The sequence below is a fragment of the Pseudorasbora parva genome, chromosome 21 (assembly GCF_024679245.1).
Source record: "Pseudorasbora parva isolate DD20220531a chromosome 21, ASM2467924v1, whole genome shotgun sequence".
Lineage (NCBI taxonomy): Eukaryota > Metazoa > Chordata > Actinopteri > Cypriniformes > Gobionidae > Pseudorasbora > Pseudorasbora parva.
The window spans coordinates 22493914-22506536 of record NC_090192.1 but is presented as its reverse complement, the minus strand read 5'-3'; positions in this window follow the sequence as shown (position 1 = coordinate 22506536).

Sequence of the window (12623 nt, the reverse complement as noted above, 5' to 3'; positions counted from 1 at the left end):
AGACGGGAGGCTTAGACCGGTGGCGATCGGCTTGGGCCTTGGTGCGCGCACGGGCTCTCGCGGGCTCTACTCCATGTGCGGCGACACCTCTGGACGAATGCGTGGGTGGAGGGGACCGCGACTTCGGATTCCAGACTGGGAAAGAGTGGTGGCTGGTACCCTAGGCTACACTCAAATGGCGAGAGGCCCGTACCCGACACTGGTAACGAATTATGGGCGTACTCAATCCAAGAGATTTGCTGGCTCCAGGACGAAGGATTCTTGGAGGCTAAACATCGCAACCCTCTCTCAAGATCTTGGTTGGCCCGCTCAGTCTGACCATTACTCTGGGGGTGAAACCCTGAAGACAGACTAACCGTCGCCCCCAGTAATTTACAGAATTCGCGCCAAAATTTCGAAATAAATTGGGGCCCCCTGTCGGAAACCACGTCCATCGGAAGGCCATGTAAACGAAAGACGTGGTCAACGACAGCTACCGCTGTCTCCTTGGTCGAAGGTAACTTGGCTAAAGGAATAAAATGAACCATTTTCGAGAACCGGTCCACGATGGTTAAAACAACCGTCTTGCCCTGTGAGGGCGGGAGGGCGGTGATGAAATCTAGTGCGATGTGGGACCAGGGTCTCGAAGGGACTTACAGCGGTTGGAGTAACCCATCGGGAGGGCGATTAGAAGTCTTACCAATGGAGCAGACTGAACAGGCCAAAACAAACTCCCGGATGTCGCGAGCCATGCGAGGCCACCAGAATCGTTGCTTGACCAAAAATTTTGTTCTATTTACCCCTGGATGGCAAGCTACATTGGAACAATGACCCCATCGTATAACGTCGGACCGAACTCCCTCTGGCACAAATAACCGACTCGGTGGCCCGCCGGGCGGAGGCGTTACCCCTTCTAGGGCCGACTTGACCCTCGACTCGACCTCCCATATGAGTGTGGAGACAACCAGTCTCTCAGGTAAAATGCACTCGGGAGTAGACGGGCGTTCGGAGCGCGACAAAGCGCGACAAAAACGCGCGACAAAGCATCGGGTTTGATGTTTTTGGAACCCGGGCGGTACGATAGAGAAAACTTGAAGCGTCCGAAAAAAAGGGCCCACCGAGCCTGCCTAGAGTTGAGTCTTTTAGCAGATCTGATGTACTCAAGATTCTTATGATCGGTCCATACGATAAAAGGTACCCCTGACCCCTCTAACCAATGATGCCATTCTTCCAATGCAAGTTTGACTGCCAACAATTCTCTGTTACCAATGTCGTAATTGCGTTCGGCTGGGGATAAACGATGAGAAAAAAACGCGCACGGCTGCATCTTGTCATCCGAGGAAGAGCGCTGGGAAAGAACTGCACCTACCCCCGTCTCTGACGCGTCAACCTCCACCACGAACTGTCTAGATGGATCAGGGGTCACCAGAATGGGAGCCGAAACAAAGCGGCTCTTGAGTTTGGAAAATGCAGCCTCGGCTGCACCAGACCACCTGAAGACAGTTCTGGAGGAGGTCAACGCTGTCAGAGGCGCGGCTAGTTGGCTGAAGTTGCGAATAAAACGCCGATAGAAATTGGCGAATCCCAGAAACCTCTGCAGGGCTTTACGAGAATCTGGACTTGGCCAATCTATCACAGCCTTAACTTTGTCAGGATCCATGCGCATTCCCTCGGATGAGACGATATAACCCAGGAAAGGAACAGACTGTGCATGGAACGCGCATTTCTCCGCCTTGACAAAAAGCCCATTCTCTAGCAACCTCTGAAGCACTAGTCTGACGTGTCGGACATGTTCCTGGAGAGACGAAGAAAAAATCAATATGTCATCCAGGTAGACATACAGAAACTGATCGACCATGTCTCCCAACACGTCATTGACTAGTGCCTGGAAGACTGCGGGGGAGTTGGAAAGCCCGAAGGGCATAACCAAATATTCAAAATGGCCCCTAGGGGTATTAAACGCCGTCTTCCACTCATCCCCCTCTCTTATGCGCACCAAATGATAAGCATTACGTAAGTCCAATTTCGTGAATACGGATGCTCCCTGTAACCTCTCGAAGGCTGAAGACATCAACGGCAAAGGATAAGTATTCTTTACCGTGATGTTGTTTAACCCCCGGTAATCAATACAAGGTCGCAGAGAACCATCCTTCTTACTCACGAAAAAGAACCCCGCCCCCGCTGGAGAAGAAGAGGGGCGGATGAACCCGGAAGCTAGAGAATCAGAAATATATTTCTCCATGGCCTCCCTCTCAGGTAAAGAAAGAGAGTATAACTTGCCTTTGGGCGGAGACTTGCCTGGCAGTAAGTCTATAGCACAGTCATAGGGACGGTGGGGAGGGAGAGAAGCAGCCCGGGACTTACTGAACACCTCCTTCAGGTCGAGGTACTCCGCGGGCACGTTAGATAAATCCGCCGTCTCCTCCTGAAACACAAAACGAGACACAGACGAACGAGCAGAAACAAGACAAGAGGCATGGCACTGATTACTCCAACCAATAACTGAATTGTGTCCCCAGTCAACCCTGGGATTGTGTTTCAGCAACCAGGGATGACCGAGGACAATGGGGATGAGGGGGGAGTCCGTGATGAAGAATTTGATAGTCTCAGTGTGATTGCCCGATATGACCAGAGTGAGGGTGTCAGTGGTGTGTGTGATGGTGGGAAGAGTCTGTCCGTTTAGGGCGTGCACAGCAATGGGGTTGGGGAGGGGGGTGAGAGGAATCTGGAGCTGTGAAGCGAGGTGGCGGTCCAAAAAGTTACCCTCTGCCCCGGAGTCCACCAGCGCCTGGCAGTGATGAGATCCATTGGCCCACTGCAACCTACCCGGAAGGAGAGTCGCGGACGAGGATTTCCCCAACGCAGCTCCACCCGACAGTAACCCCCGTTCTACTGTCGGGCTCGCTCTTTTAACGGACACTGGTTGAGGAAATGCCCCGCCGCGCCACAATAAAGACACAAACCTCCCGTCTTCCGGCGTTCTCTCTCCTCCCGGTAAAGCCGAGCTCTCCCCACCTGCATGGGCTCGTGATCGATGGGTGGGCTGACCGTGTCGTTAGCCAGAAACTCCCGGTACTCTGGTAATCTCCCTGTCTGAAAACGTTGGTCACGGTACTCTAGGCGTGAATCCACTCGCACAGCCAACTCCATGAGTCCGTTAAGATCAGTGGGTAGTTCCAGTGTGAAGATCTCCCGTTGGACACGGTCAGCCAGCCCATGCAGGAAATGATCCCACTGCGCCTCCTCGTTCCATTTGCACTCTGCCGTTAAAGTCCGGAACTCGATGATGTAATCGGAGACGGGTCGATTGCCCTGGCGAAGCTCCGTCAGTTTCTGGGCTGCCTCACGGCCCACTATGGCGCAATCGAAGACCCGTCTCATCTCCTCAGAGAGTGCTTGGAACGAGGAGCAGCATGTGTGTTGGTTCTCCCAAACCGCCGTTCCCCACAGCGCAGCACGGCCCGCCAGCAGATTGAAAACCAATGCCACTCTGGAATTCTCCGTGGCGAATGTCATGGGCTGTAATGAGAAAAACAGTGAGCATCTGGTTAAAAAGGATCTACACAGATTAGGCTCGCCTGCATAGCGTTCCGGCGTAGGGATGCGGGGCTCGTGCTGGCCGCCGATGTTGACTGGGTTCTGGGGAACCGGCGGTGGGGCTGGCGCAGCGGGTTGTCTGAGTTGTTGTAGCTGGTTGGAGAGCTCGGACACCTGCGCCACGAGAGCCTGTACCGCCTGGGTGGTAGCTGTCACCTGTTCATCCTGGCGATCCATCCTCTGATTACTGTTAGCGAGATACTCCTGCAGTCCTGCAACTCTCGCTGGATCCATTTGTGGTCAGATCGTTCTGTCAGGGTCTAGAAAGAGACTGAAAGATCCAAATGCGATAACTCATTTATTGACAGAACTGCACGAAGCACATAAAGTCCGAAGACCACTGAAACTCAGAACGGGCAGGCAGGATACAGGACAGTCAGGCAGGTCCAGAGAACGGTGAAGGCGGTGAGCTGGTCAGGGGCTCGTGACGCAGGGGAAGCAGTGGGCAGAAGAGCCGCGGGAATCCTGGAATCCGGAACAGAGACGATCTCCCGGGAGAGAACAGCACACACCAGGGACCACAGAGCCTGCAACGATCTGACAATGTGTGCAGTCAGTGCCACGTATATGAAGGGAGCGGTGATGAGTGCAGCAGGTGATAGTGCTCAGGCAATAATCAGAAACCACGCCCCCAACACAACCACACAACACACAGTGAGTGAGACGACGGATTGATGAACCGTGACAGCACTTCCAATAAAGTGAGTGTTGGCAAAAACGGTTGTCATTTCTATGTTGAGGCGGTAGGGGTGTTGTCGGCAACTGCTGAATGTAACTAATAAAGTAACTTGTAATCTTACTTAGTTACTTTTAAAATCAAGGAATCTGTAAAGTAGCAATGCTACTTTTTAAAGGAGTAATCAGTAATCAGATTACTTTTTCAAGGTAACTGTGGCAACACTGGTGCAGAGTGATGTTAACATTTAAGCTAGCGCTATCAAAGAGTCTAAAGAGGAAAGTCGATAGCGAAAATAGGGCATACAAAGAAAGACAAATGGAAAGACAACTGTGTGTTCATCCTACCTGGTTTTGTGTGTCTCATCTGCAACGAAGTTGTCGCTGTTTGTTAAGATTATAATATCAGATGGCACCACGAGACGAAGCATGGAACTTTTTTTGCTGGATTTTGAGTAGTATTGTATTTTCTCTACTTCGTGCCGCTCGGTTCAAGCGGTGCTCGTACTCGGGTCTTTCCACATGGAAGTCTGACGCTCTAACAATGAGGCTAAAGGCTGTTACCTTTTGTGTAAGCCACTACTAGAGCATCTAATGACATGAGGGAAGTTTACCTGCATATATATACCCATGTATATATATATACAGGTCCTTCTAAAAAAATTAGCATATTGTGATAAAAGTTCAAATTCATGCTAATTTTTTGAGATTTTGGGTTTTCATGAGCTCTATGCCACAATCATCAGTATTAAAACAATAAAAGAACTTCAGTTGGTGTGCAATGAATCAAAAATATATGAAAGTTAAATTTTTTATCATTACATTATGGGAAAATAATGAACTTTTATCACAATATGCAAATGTTTTGAGAAGGACCTTTATATGTTAGAGCGTCATGGGTATACATGGGTATATTTGTACTGCTATTTTAATTGTATTAAGCTTTTAAATTGTCTTTGTAACACTGCAGTACAGGTGAATGTGGCCTGTGGGACTTTGGTGAGTCGTACATCATAATCAAAAGGTGATTTGTGAAATAGTTCTGGGGGCACATGAAGCTGTCTCTGCCAAGTGGAAACCTGGTGATCACAGTGCTTTTTATTGGGGTTAACATGGTTCTTCTAATGCCCTTCATGCCTTTATATCTGCACATTAGAGAATTTCATTATTTCGTCTCCAGGGTGGCATACAAAAAGGTGATGTATGTGGGACCCGGAGACACCAGATTAATCTATAGTGATTTGTTATATGGGCCCTCTCAAGGGAAATAGCACATCATGCTCTGTGTGTGGCACAATTGTACAATGTGTTTTTCTCCATTTCTATGCACCACTGCATGTCTGATTTCATGCTTAACCCGAATTACCCAGTAGCCTCTGATGACTCTGAGGCAACGAAGTGAGCTGTCGCTACAACTCCACTCTTATCTTGTTTTACAGACTTTCCTGCTTTTTGTAGTCATTTGGTGATAATGTATTTCAGAGCCACTAAGGCTTCAATTCAAGAGAAATCCACACCAACTATGGATATCCTATATTTTGACTAAAGGCAAGTCCTTAAGCTCACCTTTACGCTCGGCTCAGTTATGGTGTCTGCCACTGTGAGGATCGGCATGTTAGAGTCACATGGCAGTTGCTCCAAATACGGTTCCAGATGGCTCTCTTTATACAGAGCTAAGGGACAGTGACAGTGTTTGATCAGCACTGGCAGATCATACATTACATACAAGCATGCCTGTATGAGCAAAGCATGCTCTGCTACATGAACCTCCCCCCTCTCTGATAAGAACTTAACCTCCTCAGATGGCAATGCAGTGCATTAAGTGCTGGATGTGCAACAATTGAGCAGATAGGTAGTCCATCACATCTCATTAAGCAGGAGAGATACTTTGTCTCCGCTTGTGGGTGACTAATATGCCTCAGTGTAGCAAGGCTCTCAATTTGTACAATTTATTCCTCCTAATGGCTGTTACAAAACGGTAGAAGACCTAATGATGCACTACAATGGTTGATTATAGTTTACAAGACAGAATTAGTTCATGTCACAACGTCCTAGTCTTTGAATTATCAGACCATTTTTCACTTTTGAAGTGCTATTGCAAGTGATAGGCAGTTTATAGCTTTCAAGTCATTTAAACAGTAGCTTCAGTAGCTATTGTCAAATAGGCTTTTCCTATAACATACTACCTTTCCAACAAAGCTATCGCTGTTTATTTAGCTGAGGTTGTAAATATCCAATATTGTAATATTTACTTGTAAATATCCAAGGGCCAGATATGATGAATGAAGACCAGAAGTGCAGTCAATTGAAGAAAAATTGACTAAAGATAGTTTGTAGTTTTATCAGCAGATGTCACCTTGTCATGTTGTATTAAACAATTGTACTCTCACACAGTCACTTAGCTAGATCATCATGACAGGTTGTATGATTCTGATTAGAAAATCTCCACACATGGACTAATAGCATATAATAATAATTATAATCAATTTTATTTATAATGCACCAATGGAAAAGGGAAAAATAACAGAATAATACAAACAATCAACACATAAAAGCTTTTCTCAACAGAAAACAGAGCTGATGGTGGAAGTCTCTTTAAGCTCCACAGTACACTGAGGTCCACTCCATGTTTTACATTTCTCCCAGCAGCAGTGTCCTGATGACGTCGCCAAGGCACGAACGGGCACGAAACGCGCCACTGAAGACCAGATGGAGGGGATCACCATGCAGGAGGCAAACAAAGTTTTCCAGGCACTTCTGTGGACACACCAGGGTCGGCGCAGAAGTCCAAGCCGTTCCACGGCCGCAATGCAAGACAGAACAGTGATGCAGCCGAGAAGTGGAGCATCTCAACATCATGCTGGACGCTGATGATGCTAGCCGGTGCAAACACAGCCAATCAACCGGCAACCTCAGCCACCATACAGTTCAAGCCCGAGGGAGACCACCAGTGAGCAGCCGACACCCAGAAGAGAGAGCAGCCACATCGAGCAACATGAAATGTCCTTCAAACCAGAAGCAACCGCAACAATTCAAACAAAAACATCAGAGAAGCGCTGAAAAACGGCGAACAACGTCCTCTCAGTGGCCGTCAGCAATCAGCAACAGTCCCAATTTTAGCTCTGACTGTTTGACTAGTCACGGTCATAAGAAAATTAAATAAAATCTAAATCTAAAATGAAAGTTAACTTGATAGCATATATGGACACATGGACAGCATATATCCATTGATTTTCCGGATGACACACGACCCTATATTAGGCACAAGTTAACCTCCTAGGTCACAGAACTCCATTTCTAGGCTCCATCTTGTCAGGAAATCAAGTCATCTCCCCAGGGTTCCAGTTGACCACCACACCAATACTGATCTGTAACAAAGAACAAGCGCACATACGAATACACAGATACATAGAAAACATACTGAGCATGTTCTTTATCTCAGTAATATTATTATTATTCTCTAGTGATTGAAGATGAAAATCAAAGTAAGTGCTTCAACTAACTGCTTCAACCCAGTCACCTTGGATGTCTTGGTCAGCTAGAAGATTAAATATTTTGAGTGCCTCTCAGAAACATGGAGAGAACGCATTTCAGAAAACAGACATGCAATTTGGAAGTAATTAAATCTCATAAGCTTGCAGAAGTCATTTAAATCATTTAATATGTAATAATTTGATTATAAATCACTAAAAAGAGAAACAACGAAGAGGCAATGAATTCCAGAATCCATCCCCTTCAAGGTAATAATCAAGATGCATTATTGAACTCTCATATGCAGGAATGCACCTATGGTTTGTTTGCCAACCACTTGGCCTAAAGAAGAATAACTGCTGCCTTCAATCTGAAGGTCTGACTATCAGGGCTGTGTTCCAGTTCGTTTTTATTATGCCTTTAACTCGCTAACTTCTATCTGTCTCTTTCACTCGGATATGTGTCATTGCTTACTTTGTATGAGTGTCCACTACTGGCGGAACCTTTGCGGAATGGGCTGAATTGGAACGCCCTAAGCCCTTGATCATTTGGAATCCACTATGGAATTGATTTAATTTGCATTTTTTCCCCTTATGAAATTGTTTAATTCAGCATTTTTTAAATATTTAAAAATAATAATAATATATCATAGAGTTGTTTGTGCTGGGGTAAATTGTGGTTGTGGTCGTGTTGCATTGTGGTATATGGAGCGGCCTTAAAGGGTTAGTTCACCCAAAAATGAAAATTATTTCATTAATTACTCACCCTCATGTCGTTGGACACCTGTAACACCTTCGATCATCTTCAGAACACAAATGAAGATATTTTTGTTGAAAGCTGATGGCTGAGAAAGGCTTCAGAAAGGCCTCCATTGGGGTTCAGTACATTTCCACTGACCCACTCACAAGACCAATAAAAGGCACTAAAGACTTCGTTACAAAGTCCATCTCACTACAGTGGCTGTACAATAATTGTACCAAGCGGCGAGAACAGTTTTTGTGCGAAAAAAAATCAAAATAATGACTTTATCTGCCAAGATATTGTCTTCCGTGTAGGTCTCGGACGTGAACTCACCTGGAACTCACGCGATAGCCGCGCTCGTCCTCTTCCGGGTCATGTATTCGCTATGATTCGAACGGCGGACCTGCGTCATATTCTCGCGCATGCGTCGAGTTCACATCAATAATTTGGTGGATTATATCATTATTTTGATTTTTGTGCGCACAAAAACTATTTTTGTCGCATTGTAAAATTATTGTACAGCCACTGTAGTGAGATGGACTTTGTAACGAAGTCTTTAGTGCCTTTATGGGTCTTGTGAGTGGGTCAGTGGAAATGTACTGAATGCCAATGGAGGCCTTTTTGAAGCCTTTCTCAGCCATCAACTTTCAACAAAAATATCTTCAGTTGTGTTCTGAAGATGAACGAAGGTGTCCAACGACATGAGGGTGAGTAATTAATGAAATAATTTTCATTTTTGGGTTCATTTTTCATCTTTAAGTGTACATATGAAGTAGACTCGAAGTTTGACTTGCTGTCAAAATCGAGGGAGCTAGGGTCTGTCCATATAAACTTCCCTCGTCCACTTCACAAAGGGGAATACACTCTTAATAATGGCGGCAGGGATTCCCCCGAGGCAAAGTGCTTAGGGAAGTTCACAAGTGTGTGTCTAAAAGTGGAGTGGAACGCAGCCCTGTGCTGAATCCAAAATACCCCCTAAACCCTCAATCACTTGATACACAGTTCACTTGAAGGAGTGAATGAAAACGAGCAAATTCAGACAGCCATTGAGCGTACATCGACTGTACACACGTTATTGCGTGCTGTTACTCTGTGCTATTAGTGTAGCTAAGCTAATGACTTAGCATGAAGGTATCTTATGCTACCTTCACGTGCTATCTGAAGTTTCCTACTTCCAACTTCAGAAGTCGTGATTACGTGCTTGTTATGTTCAGGTGCTTGGTTGTCGGAAAGAATGGAGGACTCCAGATTGATACTTTTGTGCGTCTTGGGAAAATGTTATTTTAACACTATAACCATTTCAGTCATTTCCAGGTCTCAGAAAATCATAGAATCAATGGCAAACATAGCAGCACAAAACGAAAGCATATTGTTTATAATCACATTCACAATAAAGGCATAATGTAGACAATAAAGGCTGCTTAAAGACTAAAATGGTATTAGTTTTCAGCCATACATGTTCCTATTGTATAGCTACTTTTATCACACTATCTAGTCAGCTTGCTTATTCTGGAATGATGGTAAACTACATGCGATTTCCGACATGTTTAAAATGCACATTATGCTTCAAATGATTATTAATGTATGTAAATATGTACTACTTTAACTACAAGACAATGAAATAAAAAAAAAAAAACTAATAAAACACCGGCCACAGCAGAAATTTGTCTCCCATCCGCCATTTTTAACGGTTATGCCACACCAATCTCGGGAACTTGGGTATCAAAATTATTTCCGAACTTCCCAGTGGTGAACACGGCATCAGAGGGCGTTCATGTGCAATTTTAACCTCAGAAACTCATATTTACGATAATTCCGAGAGCACGTGAAGGCAGCATAATACCTGCAACAAAACTCCACAGCACTAGCACAGTCGCAGGAGGGGTCGTCCGTCTGTTCTTCTTGCATGCATCACCCTGACAGTCAGACCCGAGCTTACATTTGCGGTCCCATTAGTGGTAATTTACAGGCATATTTCATAGGGTATGGAGGAGGATGGATAGCTCATATTAAGGGCTGTGGACAGGAGTTGCGTATGTGTGTGTCAGACTTTAGGGGGTTCTTGTCTCATTTGCTTCGGAGGGCACCTACCTCAAGAGAGAAGTGCTTCACAGTGAGTGCTAAAAAGTAATGCTCACAAAGGCTTACATCGATTAGCTGTTCACACAAAATTGCTCCTCATCTCCAGACTCATTACCAGTTCTTTCTTCATTTAAATGGTTCCATTTGCATGGCGGCGTCCACACTGACATGGCAGTGCCCTTGCATTTGAGTGGGACGGCTGGCAGACTTCAGGTTTTGGATTTTAAAAGCTTGTGAGCATTTATCAAAGGGTTCTGTCATATCATAATGTTGTACTCTAAAGGTAAATTAAAAACTTGGTGGTACTAAACGAAACAGCTTGTCAGATAGAGAGATCGTAATGCTGGGCTTGGCATTGTCAGGTTAAAACATTCTTTTGATGTATATTTGTTCATGAAACAGAAGCTTTGTAAAATTATATCATGTTGTAGGGCTGGGCGATTTTTTTTGTGTGTGTACCTTTGTACCTTTTTTTGTACCTTTTTTTTCTTCAAATTATTTATACTGTATTTGGATTGAGCTAATAAACAACAAAAAATCCTGAGGTAACTAAAATAATAATTATAACATTAGTGTATTAGTATTTCCACAACACTGATATATTTCTCAAGTAAAAGCAAACTTTTATTTTGACGGGTTGCCGTGAATACTTTTGAGTTTCTGTGTTTATGACATGACGGTGGTTTTTCTCAAATTAAACGGTAAAATACTCGTGAAGTGACTCTCAGAGCGGCTTTGGAGTAGCCTGACGTGGTCATACTCAATTCTAGTCAGAATATGAGTCTTAAACTGCTCCATTGGGCTGTGATTATGGGGCGTGTTTCAACCGAAGCAGGAAAGACATTTTTGGATAGAGCTACAACCAATCAGAGCAACGAAGCGACGCATTGTCAAATGTCAACAGAGTTCAACTGCACTGTGTTGCCAAGTCCGCATTTTCTCCCCGCGGGTTGTTTTCTATGTCCGTGGGTTGAAGTGACTATTATGTGATATATAGACCCATCAGTGCGAATTTTAGCAGGCAACCTTACCAAAATAACACACATTTTACCCCCCAAACGCCATTTTTCCCCCGGAGAACCCCCCGGGAAACTATTGTTTAGGGCTAGTAGTTGGCGGGTTTTGTTGTAAAAACTTGACAACCCTGTCTGCACGCGTGCTGAAATCAGGCTGGAATACACGATCTTTGCCGGTGTTGTAAAAAAATAAAATAATTGAATGATACACAGAATACTTACCCAACATGATCATCATTTCTGAGAGAAATTGTGAAGGTGAATGCAGATACAAACAAGCTCTCCGTTTAGGATTCGAAAAAATATAATCCAAGCCCCTTTGATGACGTTCATGATTACATTACTGTTTATCATCTGTCCGTCATCATCTAAAGCCCGCCCTGATGATTTCATTGGTCCGAACAGTTTCTGTTCGGGGATAATTACTCCTCTATGGAGCAAGGCCAGACCGAACTGCCCGACCTAAAAAATTTGTGGGCGGGGCTAAGTTCGGCTGGCATCCAGGCTAGCTTTGGAGATGACAGACACGCGTTTATGTCCTCGTATGAGATGGAAACACCTGATTGTCACGCGCAATTCTATGTAAGCCTATGTGTTTGAGGTAAACTGCGGGATTCGTAGCCTAAATAGTCTTTTTGCTGTTTAATATTCACATACACTATCACCAGATGCGTTGGTCTAGCAACAAGTGCAAACCACTTCACAGACATAGATAGTTGCATGTTCTGTTTAAACAGTCAGAGTGCAAAAATACAGGATATTTCATGGGGAAAATACTAAAAAGGGAAGACGGCGGGAAAAGAGCTAAAATACGTGAGAAACCCGGAAAAACGGGAGAGTTGATAGCTATGGCTCAGTTACAGGTGACAATACCACCACCCACACTAAAGACCCTCTCCGATGGGGCGCTAGTTGCAACTCCACACGACTGAAGTCGAAGAGCATTTTTTGGAAGGAGCTGCTCTCTTTCGCCGGCTGTTTCTGGTATGTTGTTTGTGTATGCATGCGCTGCTCTCAGCCGCAGGGAGCGTGCTACGGAAACCCTGAAGGAAGATTTGGCGA